Source organism: Lonchura striata, chromosome 5, assembly GCF_046129695.1.
Source record: "Lonchura striata isolate bLonStr1 chromosome 5, bLonStr1.mat, whole genome shotgun sequence".
In the NCBI taxonomy this organism is placed as follows: domain Eukaryota; kingdom Metazoa; phylum Chordata; class Aves; order Passeriformes; family Estrildidae; genus Lonchura; species Lonchura striata.
Genome location: NC_134607.1, coordinates 10993941 through 11018867, shown reverse-complemented (window position 1 = coordinate 11018867; position 24927 = coordinate 10993941). Strand labels below are relative to the sequence as shown.

The 24927-nt window shown below is 40.9% G+C and overlaps 1 pseudogene; it reads left to right on the top strand.

Moving 5' to 3' along the window:
- The first annotated feature begins 2260 nt into the window (after nt 1–2260).
- The window catches only part of LOC110472978 (potassium voltage-gated channel subfamily KQT member 1-like), a 433209-nt pseudogene continuing 410542 nt past the window's right edge, over nt 2261–24927 (top strand).

The window sequence follows — 24927 nt, the reverse complement described above, 5'->3', positions numbered from 1 at the left end:
GGGGTACCTTTGTTCCATTCTCAAACTCCTGGCCCTGGAAAAGTGGGAAGCTTACATTTGGATTGTTGGCATTGCAGACAACAGTCTGATTTCTGTTGCAAGAGGGAGGAAAGGAGAGAAAGAACAGTATTCACTTTCTCCTTCCTGATTAGAAAGGTCAACAATGAAATGGGGAGTTGGATGCTGGAATGGTTATGTTTGGGATTCTCTTCCTCCCAAATAAATACAAAAAATGACCTGGAGCTCACAAGGGCAACAACATGAGGGAACCCTGATTTTCTAGTACTTGATGTAACAATGAAGCGCTGCTTTTGGCTTTGTCAAAACTTTGATAGAAAAACCCTGAGCAACTGAAGCTGCTGTTTAGACTTTCCCAGTATGAAAGGAAGATGCAGAGCCTCCAGCTTGCCACAGGCATCACCTAATTCAGTGTTTAAATATGTGCAGTAAAGAAAGGCTGCTTTCAATGCATTGCAATGAAGTGTCTGCAGATAAGAAAAAGACTGGGAGTGAAGTTAAGCTGTTGCTTGTGATTGCTGGTTTTGTCAGCAGGAAGAAACAGAAGTAACTTCTCTCTGAAATCATCCAAACTGTCCCCGATTCTTTCTGTGCCTTTTGCAAGGGCAGCCATATAAGGCAGACCAAAGGGAGGGCCCCTGCGTTGCTCAGGGTGGGACTTGGGGAGCTGTGGGCAGAGGCGGGTAGCAGCTCCTCTCCTGCGCCTCCCCAGGGACTCCGCGGTGTGCAGCAGCCGCCAGGAGAAGGGTACGCCTGGAGAAAGTAGGTGCTGTTTGCCAACTGCTTTCAGCTTTTTCTGTGCTGTGCCTGTGGGATGCCATGTGTGGATGGAGCAGCCCAGGAAAGGTGTTCAAGGCAGCTCTGCTTGCAGCTCTGCATAGCCAGCCTTGTCCGGGCAGCCTCAGCACCCCAAAGTGAACGGATGTTCTTAGAGGCGCTTCTCAGGGACCTGCTGCGGGCTGGCTGGGATGAAGGGCTTTGTGCTTTAATGTTTGCACCCTCCAGCTGTTTATTAAGAGAACTGCTGAGGGAAGTGATGTATTTCTCGCTTTGCACTAGGACTGATGTAGAAATGTGAACTGATGCTCACCTTTCCATGAGCAGTGTTAAGAAATGAGCCCTGTGTAGGAAAGTCATGTTAAAATGTATAGATGTAAATACTTTGTGGAATAACCTGGAGGGCTCTGTTCAGATGTACTGCACTGGCAGTTCATACACTACACATGAGAAGCTTTAAGCAACAGCAAAAAATAGGCTTAGTTTTAAAAAGGGGACTGTGTGTGAAGGCTGAAATTGTCTCTCTATTCTACTGAGGCTAAAGTAACTCCGAATGTGGGGTGTAAGAAAAAAGGCAGTTCAAAGAAAGACATCCACTCTCAGTCTTACAAAATTATTAATATTGCTGCTAAGAAATTGCTGCTCTGTATTAGCAGCAATTTAATTCTGCTTCATGAAATACTTATTGATTTAGAAGAACCCCATTGTCTTTTCTATTTTGTCTAGGTACTTGTTTGAGAATAGCAAAATTAGTTGCAAACATGAAAGGGGTTGAAGAAAATTGAGGATCATGCCAGGAGTCTTTGATCTTTCCCCTTGTAGCAATATTAACCTCCCAGTATCAGTTATCATTAGTGGCATCCTCCTTTTTACACTTGAGAAAAGTTGTTCCAGAGTACTGTGAACTGCAAGATCGGATCCTGTGAGGTGACTGAAATTATTTATTTAAGTCTTAAATTCTTCCTGTAATATTGATGCTCTAGATAAGTTCTCCTGAGGTGTAGGTGTTGAAGTTGAAAGCCTCATTCAGTTGTGTTTTGGGCAACACTTCATTTCTAATCAGAGCACTTCAAGAACTGCTCAGTTTAAAGTAATCTGGTAGGATCTGCTCTCTCTGCTGCTGCACAAGTGTTGCACTGTTTAAATAATTCTATGCTTTCTTCTTAACAGTGTAGTTTTGAAATTAATTTTCTTTCCTTCCTCCAGAAGTCTTAACCTCTTTTCCAGACTCCTATTCCCTCTGTTGTTACTGTCTCATAGGTTTTTCTGACTTAATTTCAGAGGATGTGAGTGACAGCAGGTGACAGGCTGGCAGCTCGCACTGGTGTCACAGAGAAGTTCCATGATAACAGCACAAAGTCATCTTACCAGCTGCTGGAGAACCTTGGACACGGAAGACATACAATCCCTACTTCATGATTTTAAATATTGATCAGAGACAGAAATACCTGGGTGTTGTTGCAGGATGTCCTGTGGTGGTGCAGAAACTGCTGCGTACTCAGTGTGTAACCACCGTGGGCAGGATCAAGTCTCCACTCTTCAGCTGAGCACTCTGAGTGGAAATAGCAAGTCTGCATGCAGTGTTGTTGGAAGTCAGGAGGTACCTCAACACCATGCAGTATTCTCCTGTGGCAGTGAATCCCTCCATGGATAAGGGACCTGGGATTCCCCAGAGCCCTGGGGAAGGCACAAAGGCTGCAGCCTGCTCAGACAGTGGAGCCAGCAGGGCCCGGAGCACGGAGTGCTTCCAGAGCCAATATCTGACCAAAACCAGCACCCAGGGACAGGTTTACAGCTTCCTGGAGAGGCCTAGTGGGTGGAAGTGTTTCCCCTATCATTTTGATGTGTAAGTACTGACATTTTCACGTGATATTTGGTGTAAGAAAAATCTGAAACTGCCCATTTAATCAGCCAGGAATCAGTACTCAGTCTCCTCTGCTCAAAATCTGTTCCATGAGTAATCTTCTCAAGGCAGTGGAAAAGACTCAGAAGAATCAGCCACTATATGCATGATCATTTCCAGAGAAGGCTTTTTATTCTTCAAACGATCTTTGTTTTCAAGGATGTGCATGTATATTTGGTATTTCCGAAGGCAGGTCCTCTCTGCTCCTGGCAGTTCTGATTGCTGCTTTACACTGTTCCAGCTTCAGACACTGCAGTTTTTACCAGGAGATGTGGCAAGTCCAGCTGTGATCGGATACATTCTGCTCTTTCGAGTTTGTTTTGCTCATGTTAAAAAGCCAAAACAAGTAATTTGTTAGACAAACATATAACATTACTAATTTGAATTGATTTATAGTCGTGAACATGAAATGAGTACAAACTTAGCTAAATGTTTTTCATTATACAGTGTATGTAGTACATGCAAGGAGGCAATTAAGGCTTCCATTTACCCTTGTAAAGCTGTGGTTGATATATTAATCCAGCTGTTACTGTTTTCTTTGGTTGCTTATGGTATCTGTCAAACTTAGCAAAACCTCAATTACTGTTCTGACTGCTGCTTGACAGAAGATAATTTGTCATCTTAGCTGTAGAAAAGGTCCAGTTGTGCTCTCACTGAGAGCAGAGCAAGTTTTACTGGCCAGCTGGGCCAAAAGGCTTTGCTTTTATTATAAAATTAGCATATTTTCTAAAGAAATGCAGTGTTGAAATGACCCTGTTTGTCTGAGATCGACTATGGCCTGACTGCATTTTGGGAAAAAACCCATTATGCAGTCAGGAACTGCCCAGAGAAATATATGGTAATTCTAGGGATGAACCCTAATGCTTCTATTTAGAATAAAATAGATAGTCACATTAATACTTGCTTCCTTTCCCCCCTCAACCTCATATACGTATTTTTGAAAGGATTTTTTGAGTAATGAAATTTCTCTAAGCAAAAAGATAAAGCCTCTTCCAAGGACTATACTTATAGCATGCTTTATTCCTAAGGACTAAAAAGATGTGATTTGTATAGATTTAAATATTTGAATGTCATGATTTAAGCTTATTTGAGACTACTAATCTTGCTAAAATTCATTCATCATCTGTGTTGCTTTTATCCCCAGCTGAGGTTGACCTTGAATATGCACTTTTTAATTCTGAAATGGGCATGAAAATAAAATAAAAAAAAATCTGTACGCCCACTCAGTACTAGAAAATTGGAGAAAATACTGGTAATATCAACAGCAACTGTTTTCTTAAGGATTCCTACCATTTACATGAAAGAATATGCAAATTGAGTGCTCTTAAAAGTTATTTGTCTTTGAGACTTCTAGAAAGGAAACATTTGAAACAGCTTTTGGCAAGCATTTTGTCTCAAGTATGTTTTTGCTAATAATTATCCCAGTAACTACATGATGTGTTCATTTAAATAACAATTTTCTATTTTGGAAAGACTATGCCTTATACAATTATCTATCATTACAGCAAAACATTGTTAAAAAATAAACTACTAATCTAAAATACACTTAATTTTACAATTGAAACAACCTGTAATTTATTTTTAAACAGCTTCCCATATTTTATGTATGGGTTTGGAGGTAACTTAAGTACAGCTGATTGATGCTGATGATTATGACTATTTTCCTAACAAATCCAAACTTTCAAGTACATGGCTGATATTTGTGTAGCCTGGAGGAGCTGGATGTGCTCTGTCCCTTCTGTCCTTCATGTGCTACAAAAATTACACAACTCATGTACAAACTTGGGGAACTTTCTGTCCAAGAGGGACTGGAGTTTATTCTGATCTGGTGTCAGTTCCACTAGAAAGAACCTGACTTTCCAAAACCAGGCAAGGTGAAGGAACAGCAAGTGCTCCAGGAGGTGACCTCTTCTCATTCTGAAATTACCAAGATAATCACCAATAACACTTGTAGAAAGTTTCTTTTACAGGAATAAGCTCAGGGTTCTTATGAAACTTTATAAAAGTGATAGAAAATGGAATTATTTTTGCCTAATTAAATCTAGAATTTGAATTATTTTAGTGGAGTTATTGGAGTTTTAGTGAAGGTTGAAATTATAGTTTCAAAACAAAATGTTTGAAGGGGTGAGTGGGTTTACTTGAGAATCCCTCCTGCAGGTCTTGAAAACCTTCTCATTTGGATACTTTTCTGGTTTAGGACTGTGAAATACTTCACTTCCGAAAAACCCAGTAGAGTAGAGGATCTCACTTAGCAAGAGCTGAGGGCTTGAGAAGCAGCTGTTCCATGAGCTGACAATGTATTGATCCAAACCAAGCAATTCCTGTGGCTATGTAAGAGCCCTGGGGTGTTGGAGATCACCTATGTTAGAGCCCACCTATTTCCTGTGAGGTCCTTAGTCCAGAAAAGTCAGCATGTGTCTAGCTAGCTTAATTTCTAGGATTAATTTCTAAACTCAGCTATGCACTTGCTTAAATCACATCGAAATGTCAGGTATTAGGGTTTAAACCCTCATATTTTATCTCTTGAAAGAAAATTACAACACGTATTGGTGATAGTTACTTATAGCAGTGACCTTACTTGGCAAACCTAGACATTTAAATCATTTAATTGCAGGTGGAGTCTTACTTATATGATGGATATATTTCTGAAGCCTACATCTATTTAGTGACTACTGGAATGGCTCCATTGTAGGCTGGAATGTTGTGTCCACCTGGCTGGCTGTCACTTGTCACTGTTCTGTGAGCCATAGAGGCCACTTGTTGTCAGCCCGAGGTGATGTTTGCAGTGCAGGTTCCAGGCAGGAAACCCACGATCTGTAGTATCAGTTACACCCTGCTCACTGCAGTCCAACCCCCTTTTCGTATCTTTTCCATTTCTCTGGAGTATGTAGGGACTGCTGATTTTGGTCTTTTGTGCGCTTTTGCCTGGGTAGATGTATTTTTTCAGTTAAAAAGCCAGAGACTTAGAGGTAACCTGGGTTCCTTTGGACTAAGAAGTGAGGGAGCAGGACACTGAGTGTGGTGAAAGAGGGAGAGAGAAGCACCTGGGACTGAGATGCTGAAGTCCATGTTGGTTTGTGGTGGAAGTGGAGACTGGTGCCAGTGATGCTGAAACTGGAGGAAAACAATACAAGTGCAGAGTAGCTCAAGAGTAAAGAGAATCTGATTTAAGTGGGAGACACAAAGAAAAGAGGAAAAACAGGTTGTAGAGATCAGAAAGTTGGATACAGGCACAAAGGGGACAGCTGAAAATGGACAAGAAGCTCAGAGAGCCACTGGGAGGAAGAGGGGTAGGACATGACAGCTGGGAACTAGGGAAAGCAAGAGTGTGGAATTCATGATGGGACAAGGAACCTTTCCCCTGTAGGCAAATAATTTGAATCCTGTCCAAGTCAGTAGTTCAATAGAAGAGAAGCAGTGATAGTGACAGCTCTGGGGAGATACAAAAGGAGCTGTTGGTCCCAGTCCAGTTCTTAGCAAATGGATGTCACATCACCCCTGGAGTCAGCATAGATGGAAAGGCTGCTGTCAGGCACTGGAGAAACCACAGGCTGGCTGGGAGTGGAGGCAAGTCCAAGGCAAGAGGGAGGTCCAGGACAGGGTCTCTTAACTGTATTCTCAGACCTGCCATTTTCTTGCTTTGTAACACTGCAAAAGCTTAAGTGAGAACTTGCAACTATTCAAGGTCACTTTGTGCTGGTTTGGCCACTTGTTAAATGAGTGTTAGACCTTGCTCTCATTCAAAAGTTAGACCAGCCTTTGTATCCCATAAACTCCTTTGGGATGAGGTGAGCTGATCTAACAGTTCATTGCTAACAAGCCAGCACCAGTTCTGCTCCCTTCATCCACCTCTAGCACTCAGCTTGCTTCTGCCAGCTGTAGTTGTCCTTTGATAGTTAAACTTGGAGTTACAACAGTTCACCTTCTGACACCAGCAGAAGCCTACCCCAGCGGGAAGATCTTCAGTGTGGTTAGTACTGCACATAAAGCGCCTTGAGACACTACCCCACTTATTTTCTCAGTGGATCAAAATCACTTGTTGAATTTCATATAAAATTGTGTGCAATAATTGCAATGTAACATTGCAAATCATCTGGCAAGTACTGCAAAACATTTCATAAAGGCAGAGTTTGGGTAGCCATAAAGTCTGCTCTTCAGGCTGCCTTGAGATTTCTGGGGAAACAGCTCCTCCAAATGGTTCCTTAAAGAGGGTAATGGCTGTTGCTCCAAAATATTCCTGTGTGATGCTGCCTGTCTCTGGGAATTGTACAGACAGGGAAAATATCTTCCCTAGAGTATGGTTTCCCAAGAGCTGGCATGGTGGTTTACCAATGCCAAAAGGTCTTGGTGCCCCTCTGTCACCTTCCCTCCTTCTCTTCTGGACACACATTTCTGCTGCACAACTTGTGTTGCTTCTGGCACTCACTGGAACCATCCTACGCTTCATCAGCTCCCTGTAATGTTAGGAATCTAGATCAGCAGGAAATGAGGAGCTTTTGGGACCTTAAGGAGTTGCAGCATGTCAGCAAGTGGTCTGATGGGGCTGCAACCAGAGCTAACACAGTTGGCCAAGACAAATGGAATGAGGCAAAGTTCTCTTTCTTTTTTTCTTTTTTTTTTTTTTTTTTTTTTTTTCCCACTAGACATCTGTGGTGTGGTCTCAGTTCTATATGAAAACATGCCCTAGATTTACTTTGTTACCCCTCTTCTCCTCCAGATTGACTCCCACAGCTCCTTCAAAGAGAAGCATGTGGGCACGCACATGCACAAGCACACACGCACACACACATACCTGTTTCTGGCAGCTTGTTAAAAAAAACTCAACTGGACAGTTACTGCTGAATAATTAAAAGTGCATGATCCTTACAAAAATGTGAACAACATCAAAAACATGGATTTAAAACTTCATGAAGAAAGTACAAAAAGATCAAAAAAACCCATATTTATAAAAGGGGGCACTAGCCAGCAGAAGATTTTTTTCTGTTAGAAAAAATTCTGTGTACCAATGTCTATGTCACTGTGAGTAATACATAAACAAGTGAATTCAGATTATTTGGACGAAGTAAAAATTGTGATTTTTTCCTATTATTGTTTCTCCTCAGACTTTGCTTTCTCAGGTTTTTTTGCTTCCTCCAACTCCATGTAAGAGATGCTAGTTGTGTTCTTTTAACGAAATTGCAGAAGTCAGAGCTACCATTCTGGCTGATATTCAATTTTTATTTGGTGTACAACTGTTTCTGTTGTAAGGAACTTTAAAAGGCAAAAAATGCAAGGGTCTAGTGGTTCCATTTAATGAGGCACTTGCCTGCGTATATTTTGATTATTTGAATGTAGTAGCTCTTTAGTGAACTGAAGTAAGTTAGCACAGTGTTCTCCAGCTCCTGTTTTTATCTGGAAATGGAGCATATAACCCATTATTTATAACTGTTTATCTCAAAGGGACTGTCAAGTTCCCATTTTGGTCCTTTCCACAATTATCTCTAGAATGCAAGCAAATATTCTGCATTTTCCAATGATGTGATTGTAATATGACCAACACAAGCAACAACTAAAGTTCAGAGTAATTATAAGCACATGCCTGCATTTGAGATTCTGGCTTTGACCTTGATGTCACAGCTTGATTCTGGACATGGTGTATTTTCATAAGAGTAAGGCCTATTATTAATATTATTACTCATTACTTATTGTGTTTAGGGTGTTTCTTGCCAGTATAAGAGTTACTTATTTGGAATTTTATCTAAAAATGTCACTAACAAAGTTTTCAGTTTAGAACTACATTGGCTACTTTTCATCTGTGTGCTAACTACTGAGAGGTATTAAACAGATGTCTCTGATGACAAGCTTCAGGTACCAAAACAGGAGCAGTACTGAAGGGAAGAAATTCAAGAACTCCTTATTCATTAACGTGGGATGTTCCTCTTACTGCTTAGAGTTGCATGTTCAGCTGGATGAGATGGTGGAATGACTGAAGTTGGTAATGAAGGTGCACTGATATTAAAGAAAATTGTCATTAAGGCTCTGTAAAATTCCAGGATTTGGTTGTTCTAAAAATATATGGGGGTAGTTAATAATTTTTAATCTCTCTTCTTAAGGAAATGAGCTTTCTGCAGCCACACTGTCTGAGCATGTCTGTCTGAAAGGGCCTTACCAAAAACCTTTGAGCCAGCTGGTGAGTTCCAGCTAACATGGACAAGGGATCAGACATGATCAGAGATACTGTGCTTCTTCTCATTTGGTTAAAACAGACATTTGTCTAGAGGAGAGAGAAATTAATATCCCCAAGATAAGAACACTGCACTTTGAGGTCCTTTAGCTTGTTTGATGCCAGGGAGTCTTTTCAGGAGAGAGATGTTAGGAAAGCTCCTAAGGAAGAACTTGGATCTGGGAGTACTTTGTGTTAGGCACCATCATCTAACCACAGGGCATAAAGCCACAGCATGAGTAAGTTCTATTTTCATTTTTTGAATTGTTGATGACTTTTTCCATTATTTCTGTAAGAAATTCAATCCATCTTATTCTAGAAGCTCAATTTTGTAATAATCTGAGCAATTAATATACATTAACATCTGCCCCATGGGCTAATGTTTTCTGTAGTGAAAACAAATACTGTAGCCTGACATTGCTATGGTGCTGTTGATGGAATTTGGTTATTCTTTTGTGGGAAAAACCCCTCTGTTCTTACAGAAACCAGCAAAATAAAAAGATATTCCTTGGTGTTAATGTTACAATTGCTCATGAACTTGAGGACATGGTACCAAATTCAAGAAGAAAAGTGATGATCGAGCTGGCATTAACTCAGCAGATGTATTTTCATAGTATCATTTTATGCATTTCTTCTTTCCCTTTTCTTCTTCTGAAGCCAAGAAACATTATTTAATGTGAGTACTATGAGGAAGCTGGCGTTGCACTTTGAATGGTGGTTGGAATTTCCTGTTCCCTTGGAAGTGTGTCCTAAATCACATGCCAAAACCTACTGACTTTTGTGTTACAGTCAAGGTGGGTGATAAAAGTATCAGAATTATCAACATTGAAGTCATGATGATGGACTGTTTTTGTCACTGTTTGAAGAATTGATCTCTTCTAGAAAGTCTTAGCTGTAGAATCATAATGGAAGACTGCAAGACATGCAAAGATAAAAACAAGAGAAACACAAAAATACAGATGTCAGTGGAAGATACTGGCACTCTGTGGAATCAAGGAGCTTAAATCCCAGGAAAGGCAGGGAATTAAATAAAAGGTTTCTGTAAGATTGGTGCTCTTGGTGATTGTAAGGGATGCATGAATGCAATTTGTCAGTTCTTAAATCTGCCAGATAAACTTGTAGAAAAAAGCAAAATCCAAATCTTTGTGCTCTTCAAAGAACAGCAATTAAGTTAGGCTGTCAAATGTTTGGAAATGTGAAGTGCTCATTACTGACAGGAGCTGTGGATGTTTTATAAATAACATCCCACAGCTTGGGTCAGTAGATCCATAAAGTTGGTATCCTATGGGAGATTTTTTTGTAGGATGTGTGGCTCATGCTGCGGTTTGAACAGCATTGTTTTCAGCTGTTGATCCAGCCCTGTTTGTGATGAATTCTGTATATGCAGGTAATTACACTATTTGTAAGTGAAATTTTAACTTACCTTGGTGTTGTAGAAATATTGACTTATTATTTCTGATAGGATCCAGGAAGGCAACTTCATGTTACGTGCAATGGGGCTATTGGGAATTTCTGGGTGCAACTCAGAAGAGACAGGTGAAAACAGATATTCTCAGTATATCCATGCAATAGGTGTGATTTTGGTTTGAGTGAGGGCTTCAAAGATCTGAAAATATTTTATTCTGGGGTAGAAAAAAGAAAATCAGATATGGCCAAATTCTCTGCTAGGCATGCTGGCAGTATCCCTGTTAGTAGAGTCCAAACCTAGGCAGCTTTCCATTAAAATGTGTCTGGTCTCCTTCTCCACTTCTACTGAAACTAACACACTCCCAGACTATTTCTAATTTTATCAGACTGGTATTTTCACCAGAAAAATTGTCCCTTTACCAAAATTTCCAACCAACTCTAATTTGCGTATGATCACATATGGATAAGCACAAGACCTTTCAAAGACACATCAAACTTCAGGAGCCTGGCAATAGATTTATGAGAAAACTGAGGGACATCAAAACTTGCCTACAAAGGTGTGGGGACAACCTCCTCTTCATGGCCTAGAAACTCCTTCGGATAACAAAAACATGTAAGGACCAGGAGTGAGGTTTTATTCAGACCGGCAGGAATGTTTTTCAGAAGCACATGGCTATTCAACATTAGACAGTAGAGTCCAATTTAGAAGAAAGCGTTTCATTCATTCAGAAATGAGAACATGCACTTTTAGAGTATGAAAAAAAGAAAAAATGCTCTCCTTAGTTTTCCTGCCACAAAATGACCAGTTAAAATAGAAAGCAGCCCATGCCACTGGAGCTTCTCAAAGAACTGTTTGTTTGCTAAACTCATTTATTGTCCCTAACAACACGCTGACTTAGAGCTTTTGGTGTCCTTTAGACAGCTCTGTAGTCTGTTATCCAGAAACAAGCTAAAACTCCAATGGATGTAGTTGCACATAGATTTACTTGGGCATATTTGCCTAAATTCAGTCCATTTTTCTTTTAATTTAAGTCCAGCTGAAGCAACTGCATTTCTTCTCCCTACTCTGATAGTAGGCTGGAACATTTTGGCTTTTTTTCTCAGATTCATGGGATGGTTTGGGTTGGAAGGGGCCTCACAGATCATTGAACTCCACCCCCTGCCATGGGCAGGGACACCTTCCACTAAAGCAGGCTGCTCAAAGCTTCTGGAGAAAATAGCAGATAGAATAAAGGATTATCTAAGGAATCTAAAAGGCAGGGTTTCCATATACTTTCAACTGGAACATGTAGAAGCCATTTGTAGTTACCTACCTGGAGGGCTTCCACAGAGTGAAGAGAGGCACAGTAGCTCAGTTTTGATGAAGGAACAGGACACATCTGGTTGTGTTAAAATCATTGGCAATACACGGTCCAGGACTCTCAGTTCTACAGAGCAGGGGTTTCAATAGCTTTTCCGTAACAATTTTTGTTGATTTGCTTTCATCATAGAGCTCATATTTTTCTAAAAGTGGTTTTTTCTCTAAACAAAAATGTGCAGAATCAACAAAATTTGGTAAAGCCCAGAAGGCCACAAAGCTACTGTTTTGTACTTGGTTGCCAAGGAGTATATCTGTCTGTGAATTTACAAGTTTGTCCCCTCCTCACCAATCCCTTTTTTGTTGTTCAAGAGATAACATTCCCAGGAACATCTTGGGTATCAGCACTTCAAATACTTATCTGCAGCAGAAGATAATCACAAAACCCCACGTGCAGTTTTTGCTAGAAATGGAATGACTTGCTGCAAAACTTAAAAGGAGGAATTATGACTACTCCTCCTTTAAGAACTTTCATTAAGCTTGCCTTCCATGGAAAATAAGTTTGTTACAGCATGACCTTTGAAAGATTCACCTGGGAGAAAGTGCTTGACCTAATTTTACTCTCAGTGTTAAGTTAACCTCCTAGTTCCCAGTGTTTGTAGGCTTCACTGAAGTGTGCTCACGGTCAATAAATCTATTAAACAGAATATGTCACTGGCTACAATAGCAACAGAAACATGTTTCTAGTCGCACCAGCTACTCTCCAAAAGGAAGCAATTTTTAGCAGGACCAGGACATAAAGAAGCACTAATTTGCAGCCTTTAAGAGGACTTTAAGAGCCTTTAAGAGGACTGCCTCTTTAATCTGATTAACAGATGGGACAGATTTAAAGAATGATGGTCGGAAAGGATTGATAAGAAAGCAGTTGTATTTTTGTGTATACATGAGGCTTAAGGAACTGAGGAGAATTCGAGAAATACAACAATTTCTTCAACATTAACAAGATGTCTCTTGGGAAAGCAGGACAGTACATCTTCTGTAAGTGTGAACAGTGTTACATAAGAATCTGAAACCAAAGGGGAAGTTCTCATATACTCCTTGTTCCTCTGATGTGTAAAGTATTTTTTTTCTGCTCAAAGAGAAAATGAGGAAGAGTCTGCAAATACATGATCAGGAATAAATTTACATCTTCAGAAAGAAAAAGAAGTTGAAAAAGAAAGCCTGGTGTTCAGAGAGGAAATACTTCATTATTTTTAGTAGCACTATGGCAGAAAAGGGAAAAAAATATTTGCAGAAGTAACAGCTCAGATTGTGGCTCAACATCCTCAAGAATCACAGAAAGAATGAAAGAGAACAAAGTACTAGAAAGGAGAACCTCAGTTCCTTTAGGATAGGAAAGAGCAGACCAGCTCTACTAGTTGGTATTTATTTATATGTCTGCCTTATTAACTTCCTGCCTTTAGGAACTGAACAGCTGCCAGCGTATGAAACTGTTCTCTGTGGATGCAAATAACTCCCTGCAAGCAAATAATCATGCTGTGCTTTCTCACCCTTATAGCACAGAGAATTGTCCTTTGCAGTAGAGAGTATCAATAGCAGGGGCAAAATGAGGAAGCCAGACTGGAGCTGGTGGGGAAAGGGAAATAGTCGTATGACATGTTTCAAATAGCTTCACCCCAAGTCAGCAATATGAAACATGCACCCATCCACTTGCCTTACCTATAGGTATCCCAAAAATCCCATCAGAAATATTTAGGGAGAGCCAGGATATGTTTGGCCCTTGCCGACAAGTTAACACTGGTAGGCTTTGCCATTGCCTTTGAGGGAGAGCTTGTCCCTCAAACCAACACCTGCAGAGACCCTGAGACAAGCCCAGAGGTATTCTGAGAGGAGCCTTGCTGAGGGTTTGCCTGCGGCACCGTGCATCCAGCTCTTTACAGGGAATTTGGCACTCACCCAAGCTTTTTTCCTCCTGTGTGTTTAGATTGGTTAGTGCTATGTTTAACATTCCAGAGGCTGTTAGGAACAGTCCACAAGGAGCTTTTCTGATTGCCTGAGAGGCAGAGAGGTGTAGTTTGTTGGATTCTGCAGATCAGCTGGCAGTTAATTTCACTTTTTAAGTGTGGACTCATCAATGCTAACCTGTATTGTGCTGTGTGGCCCAGTGACACTGACAGTAACTTAAAGGAAGCGGTGAAGGCAGCATGCACTGACTGCTGGCTCAGACATATCAGAGGGGGAAGAAGATGCTGCTCCACTGTGCTAGAGAAAAGGTGCAAAAGGAGTGTTGGCTTATTTGGGAGTGCATTTACTTGGGGTGCAGGGAGGACTTAACCTTTGTTTCCATTACTTGTCTGCAGCCCTTTTTGTCATACCTCAGATAACACTTACTCCCCAGACTCCACCCGTGGCTTCTTTCCAACAGCCTGTGGTGAGCACTGAGCATAAACTGCTGCAAATGCACACAGAGATATGCCCAGGCGCGGCTACACCTTGGCTGTGGGGCTGCTGTGTAAACTAGGGGTCCTGAATGGCACCTCAGGGCTTTTGGCTCCAGCCCTGTCCTGCCTCCCCCTCCAGACATACAAATCCAAAGGGAAAGATGTCCCAGCTTCTTCACACTGAGGCTGTGTCCATCCATGAACATGAACCTGGGTTGGGTGTTCATGTACTGTGAGATCACTGCCTGGATGAAAACCATTTTAGCCTTGTATTTGGTTTTGTATCTACCTTGGCACACTCTTGTTATTTTTACCTTCTAAAGCCTATCTAACTCTGGTTGAGAATATCAGACTGTCCCTCATCTGTCTCAAATGCAGTTTCTCAGCAATTCCAGTAAAGAATAGGCAGATCTGCTTCTGTGTTGGTTCCAGAGTAGTAATTATGTCTATTTCCTCTTACTTTAGCAGGTTACTGTGTCCCCATGGAGATGACAGCCTGCCCACAGCAGGGTTTTCTTTTTGTTTTGGGGTGTTTTTTTAATGTTTGGCTTTTTTTTTTTTTTTTTTTTTTGGTTGGTTGATTGGGGGTTTTGTATGGCTTATTTTGTTTTTGTTCTTTTATGGTTGTTGCTGTTCTTGATGCCCTCACTGAATCATTAATCTGTGTTTGTCTTTGACTTAGTCCTCACTGCAGCTGAATTTGTACTCAGCTCATGTGAGCTGCCTTTGCTATTCATTGGGAAGGAGTGACACTCACTGGCCAGAGGATATAGTGCCATATATCATAAATTAAGTGAATTTAAAGGGTCCTTTGAATGGTTTTAGTGTGTGATTTGGAAATGAAAAAAAAAAAAAAAAAAAAAAAAAGAAGAGAATCTCAATACATAAAACCAGTAGGGAAGCAACAATAAGCTCAAAGTTACGAGACCTGCAGGCTGTGTTGGTAGTTTGGGGTTCCTTAGTGAAAAAGAGGCACCAATTGTCCTTCCTTTTACATCCTTAGAATGTGAATTCTGCATGGATTTTTATGTATTACTAGTGAATGCAGTACACTACTACTAATTAAAGGTATTTTGAAAGGATATAATTGAATTGACAGGGATCTGGAAGAAATTAAGAGTCTGTACTCAGAGGAAGTGACTGTCTCTTTGTACATCTCTGCTGGAGGTGTTTGATGTGCTGGTTTCAGGGACAAGCCAAGTTAAAATGTTCCCTTGACCACTGACTGAAGGATAGTCTCAGCTGCAGAAGAGTTCTGTTGGCCTTTAACACAGTCCTGATTTATGGATACGTATATTCACCTTTTTCTCCATGTACCCATCACTAGGATTGCTGATTGGAAGTAAAGGTGTCTGGACAAAGAAACTCCCTGGTGGAGCACATGATCCAATGGAATGGGGTACTCAGTATTGATCTCATATTAAATGTATAAGAAAAAGAGGGTCTATGACCCTACTTACCTTACTTTTACATGGAAGGCAGTGGTGCTGTGTTAAGAAAAGGCTAAAGTTCTGCAGTTTTTCAAACCTAGACTCTTCTAGTGTTGGACACTGGCAATACCCTTATGCTTTGAACCCCTTATTAACTTGTTCTTTTCCATTTCCCAAAGGCTGACTTGTGTTTCAGTATCTGTCCTCGAGGCTTTGCTCTGATTTCCTTTTTGGAGAATCACTCTCCAGGAATGCTGGGTTCTGTCTCCTCTACTGGTTTATCTTTTGGGCAGTGCAGCAGCTCATTGAAGCAATAAATTGGTTTTATTATGGCTTGGACAGATCTCTGTGTCCCTTATAACACAGCACTGTTTTCAGAGATAAATATTTGGGGATGAGAGTGAAACTGGTGAAGAATATGTCTGGCAACTCATGCATGTTGAAGTAAAAGGAGTAGCAGGACTGAATGAGGGGTTGTAGAACTCATAAACCATAAGAACGTGACTAAGATCTGTCCTGAGCTAAAGGTGCTGTTACCCTTGACTAAGATGTATTATCTGGATTCCTTTTCTCTTATATTGTGGATCAGGACAGGTAAATATTGAAGAAATGCAAACTTGATTCAGAGACAATTGTACATGTAGAGCTCTAACCTCTACTGAAGAAATCTGTTTAATAATGATGGCCCTAATCTTTTCAAATCTCCGCTTATGGTTAAAGAGTGTCTTCCTTCCAGAGCCAGATGAAAGGAAGCAGGACCTTTTGTTTTTATTACTTCAAATCCAGTTTTAGGCTTCAAGAGGTCGGCTGCAATTTCCTTGCAGTGTGTGAATGATCAGACCAAACATACCAAAAATAGTTTCCAGTGTTCATTATCACCTGTTCAGTGTTCCTGGGATTCCTAAGGAAGTCTAAACCTCTGAGGCACTCTAAGACGAGAAAAAGGAAAGCTGATATCAACATTGTCCCATTTTCCTTAGTTCTAGTCATGATTTGAATGTGCTGCATAAAGAATATTGGCTCAGCCTACCCTCCAAGGTAACAAGGCAAACACGTTTTGGGGGTTTCCATATCCAAGTAGTTCTTTGCAGTAGATTTTCTATCTTGTCTCTGTGTTGTGAGAACTTTGTCTCTCTAGATATATAGATATATACATATGAAGTGCATCTGTGAGTAAATACGTGGAACAGGCTGCCTAGGGAAGTGTTGGAATCACCATCCTTGGAAGTATTTGAAAAATTTGTTGATGGGGCACTTGGGGTTTTGTGGCAGATCTGGGATTTTCAGGTTGATGTTTTGACTCAATGATTTTTGAGGCCTTTTCCAAGCTAAATAATTCTGGGATTCTGCATCATGTGCTTCTTTATATCTGTGTGTATACATGACTGCTGAGCCCCGAGCCTTAGGTGGAAAAGCTTCTGGGTAAAGGCCAAGAGCACAGCATGGGCTGGGAGAAGAGAGGGAAAAGCAAGAGTGAGAAACAACTCTGAGCAGTAAGGTGAGAGAAGCAGGAGAAGGGAGACAGGGTGCTGCAGGTCCCAGAGCAGAAATTCCGTGCAGCCCCTGGGGAAGGTTTATCCTGAAGGACTGCAGCTCATGGAAGGGCCCACAATGGAGCACGGGAGCAGTGTGAGGAGGAGGATGAGGACAAGGAAGAGAAGGAGGAGGGGCAGACACAGTGTTGTAGTCTGACCACAACCCTGCATTCTCTACCCTTCTTTGCTTCTTGGGCGTGTGTGAGAGACGGAGGCACAGGAGCTGGGAATTAGGGACTCGAATTGAGCCTGGGAGAGGGAGGTCAGGGGGACATGTTTTAGTCTTCTTCCCTACACTTTGTGTAGGACTTGAGGTTTGTTCCTGTCAAGTTTTAGGAGATTCCTGTATGTCTGTTCTGTAGCCTGTGCAGGCACCACTAACCAGGGGCTCTGCCCTCAAGCTTAGTGACCAAACTCCTGGGCTTATGTCAGCTGTGGACTTGGTAAGGTGCATTTCATCTCTTCTTCTGGAACACTGATAAAGGTGTCCTCTGGGGAAAGACCATGGATAAACTCCAAAAAAATTCATCTTGTCATTGGTCTCTAGGTTGTACAAGAGTTTTCCCCCTTCCTGATAAGCTTTTCCACCTGTAATTTTCACATAAAAGCTACCAAAACCCACTGAGTGTAGTTTGTGTCTTTTTAAAGTTGTGCAGTAATCAGTGAAACATGAAACATTCACTATGACAACTTTCCCTGAGAAATATACTTCATAATGTGAGCTTTACCCATTGATTTACTGTGTTCGGCCTTCCTGTCATTTTTATTCCCTGTTTCTGAAAGCTGAATGAATGCTGTAGTAGCGCGGCACACGCTCCCCTCGCCGCGATACCCCGAGTGGTGCCGTGCTGGGCGGCGAGGGAAGAGAACGGGCGGCCGCTGCCCCTGCGAAGCTCTGCAGTCCCAGTCGGTGGTGCGGGAACAGACGGCGGCGACACGGGACTTGGGGGTGAACAGGATGGTTTTATTCAGTGAGCCCCAAGACCCCCTCGGGAGCGGGAGCAGAGGTTTTATACAAGAATTCAGGGAGATGGGTGTAGGAACAGCAACCAATGAGGCAGCAGGGGAGGAGTTTAGGGCAGAATTAACCCATCACAAACCTATCAGGGGAAGCAGGGAAGTGAAATAACACAAAATAAGCAATAGGGTTTCGAGTCTCACCAAACAGACAGGGAATGCTCTGGAAGCAGAGGAGGGGGCTAGGATGAATGACAGGGAAGGTTCCTGGGAAAGGGGCAGGGAAAGGGAGGATTGACAATTTGGAGATGAGGGGGTTAGGGGAGAGCTAGGGAATACTGACAACTGGGGAGAGGAAGAGATTAGTGATGGGGGGGGGGGGGGAAACAGATATTGAACAAAAATCAAATTAAAGTCACACCACCACAGAATGCAAATGATGATACCTATTTCAGTAGAAAGAATTGACTGATTAAACACAAAGTATTTGTGATAAAAAACTTATGTGAATGAGAGAGAGAAAAAACTAGATCTAGATTTATATTTCAACTTGGTGAGTCACGAAACACTATTTTCCTTTTTCAGATTTCTCCTGGTGCTGATTTGTTTAATATTCAGTGTATTGTCTACTATAGATAACTATTCTGAGTTTGCCATTGGAACCCTTTTCTGGATGGTAAGTGAACTTTTTTGGGGAAGGTCTGATCAGTTTGACTAAACCTTAATTGCTTTCAGTGAGCAAGGGAGATAACTGGTTTCCTACTCTACAGAACAGGAAGGAAGAGCTTCTATCACACTTCTGTCACCACTGATTTGGATTTGAAGTTGGTGCTTGCTTGATGGGAATCAAAAGTACAAATAACTTGCATGAGGATACTAGGCAATGTCCCTCCTCTGTTCCCCCCTGCCTCTATTCACCTTTAGGGAGTGAAAAATTGAGATTAAACATCCTTGATAAAAATGGAGTAAATAACTTTCAAACGGTTCCTTGCAATATCTGTATTTTAGCCACTAAAGTCCTCTGATCTCAGTTTGTGATGGTCTCAGTATTCTTATTGTAGTTTCTTTTTGCTAAATGGTGAATTTTAATGTGATAGAAATGGGTTTTCCATCTGGTTTGAAAATAAAAATCAGTTCTTTGTTTTCCTATGCCTTAGGCTACATTAGCATGTGCAGCTTTTGCATGCAGTTGACTGAGCCATCATTGGATCCTGGAGTTATTCTGAGCTCTTGATTAAAGTTAATCTTGTAGCAAATGTTGCTTGGCCTTTAAGCCACAATTCAGTGTGAAGCAAAGTGCAGTGTTCTGCCAATCATGTGTGGTCCTCTCCTGCTCCCTGAGATGTGGTGATTGCAGGTCAGCACAGGCACTGCTGGGAGCAGTGATCCTGGCTCAGCTGATGGTTTCTGTGCAGATGGAATGTCTGTGTGCACACATTTTTGAACAAAGAGTGACGAGATGGAGGCAGATGTGTGGCTCTCAGAGTGCCCACATAACACTGTTTTAGGTGGTGTTATCATCTAAGAAATGAATCATGCACAGTCAGTGGAACAATTTCTTGGCATCCTTGTGTCACAGCTTTACCCTGGAGGATACCTCTCTGGAGTTTTTCCTCCTGCTGTTTCCTTAGTTTCCTTCCTAGAAATGGCCAGTACAGAGTGTTGCTGTTCTGCTGGCTACTGTAGAATCACTTGCCTAGAACATATTTGTCTTAAAACTTGGTTTGGTCTGAAATCCACTTTAATTACAGAAGATTGTTTTTAGAGCTAATTAAATCAGTTCTTTTTCATAGAGTTGGAAGACTGCTTGTTGCCAGGAGTTATATGGTTGGACTCCTGCTTGGAGCACATATTCCCACCTTTACCTGAAGGAATTTCCAACTGGCTCTCCCATTTGAGCCAAGAAAGTGTTCACCCCAGAGAAGTGTGGAGATTGCTGTTCTCTTTACCCCTGGGAGAATTGTTAACTCTGATCTACTTCCTACCAAGCTGACTTTCATAAAACCAGAGTTTCATCTCTCCAAGTTCATTCTGCCTGCTCTCTTGAAACTGGGGACAGAGGACACTGCCAGTGTGATGAGAATCAAAACTGGGCCAAAGCATCTACTGGATCGAGTTCAAAGTGAAATTGGTTTGTTTCTCTCCTGAGTGAAGGACCCTGTAATTCTTTGTATAGCCCTCAGCAGCAAATAAATACTGGCATGTGATGCTTGTGGTATTTCTCCACCTATGAGAAAACTGCTTTTCATTATATTCAGGTAGATTAACACTTGGGAAGGATCCATGTCAAAAATGTCCTGTTGCAAGTTGCTAAGGCCTGACAAGAGGGATAGTACTTGGTACTTGAAGACATGGAAATGTTTTTGTATTTTCATAGAGAGGGCGAGATGGTGTCCCTAGTACAATTTTGGAGTCACTGGAGTAGAGATGAGACATTGGTGACAGATGCAGCTCTAGATGTGTCCTAAGACACCAGAGCCTGGTGTTTCAAAGATGTCATTATGTTAACGTTCTTAAGACATCTGGATTTTCTAAGAGAATTTCTTGTCAGGTGTGAAACCAATTCAGATGAACACTGTGAATATACCAAGGAGGGACTATCAGAGTGTTTGTAGATAGACTAGAAAAAGGGGACTTTGCTGGAACAAAGAGTAGAAAAAGCTCCAAACATTTACTCTCCTCCCATTCCCTAAGCCTATGTTCTCATGTCCCTGGCAATTCAAGTGAATTCTGGAGGAAAGAAACATGATTTTTAGCCCTGTGTTTCAGTGTGAAGGCCAGTCTGTTGCCTTTGAGATGACTGAAAACATTGCACAGCCACAGGTTCAGGTACAGGCTGATGCTGGGCCTCCCCTCTGCCATAATTGTTTTATTTGATGCTCTTGCTTGGGTTTAAAGGAAATGTCTGATCTTTGTACTTAAAACCAGACAACAACATGTGAATATCCATCTGTAAAATCAGTTTACTTCCACAATACCAGGACTGGTGAAATTGCTTGTCTTCAACTTGAAATGTTGTTGTTTGAAGGATGTTTTTGTTCTCATGCTACCAAATATTTTGTGTATTCTTTGTCACTCTTGCAAGAGTACTTCCCAGCTCTGTCTGACATACTCCAATTTAATTTTTTCATGTATACACATTGTATGAGATTTGTTAATTCCTGACTAGGTTTCTTTCCCTCTTCTGAGTGTTTAGTAACCAGCATTTGAGGGGAGTGACAGTGGCATTGGCACAATGGATTATATTGGTAAACACAAACAGAATGGGTAATGAAGAGCACAGTTCTTTCTGAATCTTTTATACTTGCAGAGAGAAGCCTGGAGTTTCCAATACTGTTAAAAATGGATCACAATGACACTATGCATGCCGTTTAACAACGTACAAAGCTTAAATGCATGTACCATTGGTTTTTGTTCAGATTGTGCCTGAACAATAGTATGGTATGAAAATGAATCTGTAGGTTCCCCAGCCTTGCTTGGTCCTATATCTGTACCAGAGGAAGATTTCTCTCTGGTCTATCCAGAAGTACTTAGGATCTGATGCATTAAAAAGTTCTTGTACAGCATATAGGGAAACAAGCGCAGTGGAACAAGGCAGAGTGGTGAATAAAGTATTTGCAACACTCAAGAGGATCCTGAGCTACAGCTGAGTTTCATTCCCAGTTGCCCCAGGTTTAGGTAACATTTTATCCTCCCATTTTGTCTCAAGTTCTAATTATCTATTAATACAGTTATAATTTTATAATATGGTTAATATATTGTTATTCTGTTGAAAAAGTGTTTCTAAAAAATGCCAAAGCCTCTTGATTAGGCTTTTGCCTCTACAGCAAGAGGCTGTAATGTTTCCTTAATGATCTAATAGTTTGTGTATCAGTTTTGATTTGTAAATGGCATCTAGATCTTTCAGGATATTGAATGAAAAAAATGAACTATAAAATGGGCCAGGTGTACCTCCTTTGAGGATTAATCTGTTTTCATGGTTAGAGGTCATATATTTTTCTACCAGAAGAGGTCACCATGGTAGTTTCTAAAAGACTGATTTTTCTTTTTATTGCAAAAGATCTTGCAAGAAGAGAGCTTCTTAGTTTGTGGGACAATTTCACTAATTGTGTCAGTCTAAAAACAAGAACAAAATACTATTTTCATAATACACATGATGTTTTTACGTCAATTATTTTTTAAATTTAAGAATACCAAGTGTATTCCTAACTTGGAGAAAATAGACTGGTTTTGCTATAAATCATATTGATTCAACTGATGAGTTCAGGCCCTGTGGTACCTCCCTTTTGGAGACAGACTTTATGCATCTGCTTTCCTCTGAAAAAGGAAATATAAGACCCAATATACAGAAGAATTTCCTTCCTTTGCTGGAAAAAGCACTAGCATCTCTCCCAAACACATGAACACCATAGTTTACAGCACTGCAGCACCAGAGGGTACACAATTCCCTCAAAGACTCTCTTTTCAGAGTCCTCACTTATTGCCTCAATTGTCAGTCTTTACTGCCCTCTTGGCTGCTGGAAATTCTCATGTAGTGACTACATTTAGCATGGATTAGCACTCGCGTGCTTGCAAATTCTATTGGAGAAAAGGCTGAGATTTGAAATCAGAAGTTCTCACACCAGCTGGTGGTCAAGTTTTTCAGGCCAGAGACTCACCTTATGGCTGTATTTAGGAGGAGGATCTTGTGGAAGAGCTTTTGGCTGAAGATGGGTCCTTGTTGTTACGTGGCTGTCCCAAAATCACTGCTCAGTTTTGGGTTTATATGATTTTTTCTGCATCATGTGCCATGAACACACCATCCTCCTGCTCTAAATATAGGCAAGGCTGTCCAAAGTACTCCGACTTTGGAGTGCAGTGCCAAATGATAGTGGCTTACTTAAGCCAGCCAAGGCATGTCACTATTTAACTTCTCTGGTTCTGAACTGGACATCAGGGTGGCTTTTCTCTTTGGAATAACACCATTTTCCAAGTAAGGAGGCCAGTGAGGACTTCCTGTCTGCAATGGAGGAGCTCTCCTGTTGCTTTTTCTTTGCCTCTGGTTTTGCCCTGTCTCCTGTCTAAGCTGTGTAGCTGTTGGGTCAGCTCCAACCTGTAGCAGAGGAGAAACCTGCAGAAAGTGGTCTCTGGGATTTATGGTGAATGTATTCTAATAGGTTCGATGTTGTGTTCTCCACCCCGTCAAAGCAGTCAATGTTAGAAAGTAAAAAAGGTGGAATTTCTATCTATTTCCTGCCTCTGTGCCAGTTTATAATTCTAAATCTGGTCTTTGCTATATATATAGCATGAACACTTAGGGCCTTCCCCAGGCCTGTTTGATAAAGTGATCATTGGATAGTGCAATACATGAAATTCACAGGAGCTCTTCCTGCTGACCTCACCACACTGTTTCTTACAGTGATAATGGACTTCTTACAGGGTATCCCATAGTAATTAATGGCATTTTGTGATATTTGCCCAGTGTATATTGCCTGGGTGACAGCAGGTGTTCATGAGGTGTTCAGTCCCATAAAGGCACTGACAACCAAACTGCCTCAGGAGAAAATACATTAATTCCTGTGTACTGTGGAAGAGCTAGACCTTGCAACTGCAGAATGCACATAAATGAAAAGAAACTGATGGCTCATAAGCATTTCCTGTATTCTTTTACTCCTGTAAACTTCTGAGAGAAAAAGCAAGGAGGAGAATCCCTGTTTCTTTCTGAGCTTCTTGTTGGTCTGTGGGAAGATGAAAAAATAGACTGGGAATATTATATTATTACAATACAAAGCATTATTAAAATAGAGATGGAATATTGTTTCATACATAAAATATATTAGGAAAAAAAACTTAGTCTACAAATCTAAAAGCTCAGGTTGTCTGCTGAGCGATCTTGCTGAGTTGCCATTGTTTTTCTGGAATCAAATGCAACTCTCAAGCTTCTCAATGTGGATTGTAATTCAGTTATTCCTATGGGTTATATTACCTTGTGCCTAATGCACCACAGTATACACTCAATGACTGCTGTGTGCTTTTCAAATGTCTGAAATAGAAATCCTTCTGCAGTAAGTAAGGCTGAGGCTAATTAACAGAGAGGCAACCCATAATTCCCTTAGTCACATTTAACTCACTGGGGCTCAGTGAAGTTCTCTGTGCAAAGGGGTTTTAGAATGTGGCCAAGAGACTTGAGAAACATTTCTTGGGAGTGAGAGGAAGGTGGAGAGACACATGCAGGATTTTTTCCATTCCTCTCCTCAAAACATTGATACCCTACCAAATCAAAAGGTTAAAAAACATGGAAGTAATTATTTAAAATTCTGAAGTGCATAGTCACATTGGTTTGATTCCAGTCCAAGAGCAAAGATAAACCCTTCACCACCTACCAGAGGTAGTCCCTTCAGGGATGTGCTGGGGGGAGCTGTAAGGCTTCTGTGGATCTATAGAGAAATTATAAGTTATTGAATTCTAATTAACTTACTGAATCTTATTCATTCTCTATTTGATTATATTTACCTTAGTCGTGTCTTTCAGAATGAAGCAATTGAAAAAAAAGTTCTCATCAAAATTAGTTGATTTTCCTTGGAGAAAAATTGTTACATGCTTAAATAGAATTAAAAAATAACTCTTCCTCTGTGACTCACCCAGCTCACTTGAATGTGGCTGTCACAGGGGGAACACCGTGTGCTTCCTTCATGACTATACAGCTTCATTCCATGCAGGAAGCAGCAAATAGCAATAAAATGAAAGACAAGCATACTCCTGATAGGAAGTCAGCAAATTCAGCATATTTGTCAGGTGTGCATGGAAGTGTATCTTTTATGAAATGTTAAATCCACTTGTTTACAAACCACAGCATTTGAGTGCATTGGTTTCACCTAAAAGAAGTACAAGTAAGCTAATGCTACTATAGGACACTTAGCAGCATTTGGCATTTTTTCTTCTGTATTTTTTTTTTGGTATTTTAGAATATTGGGTATTCTA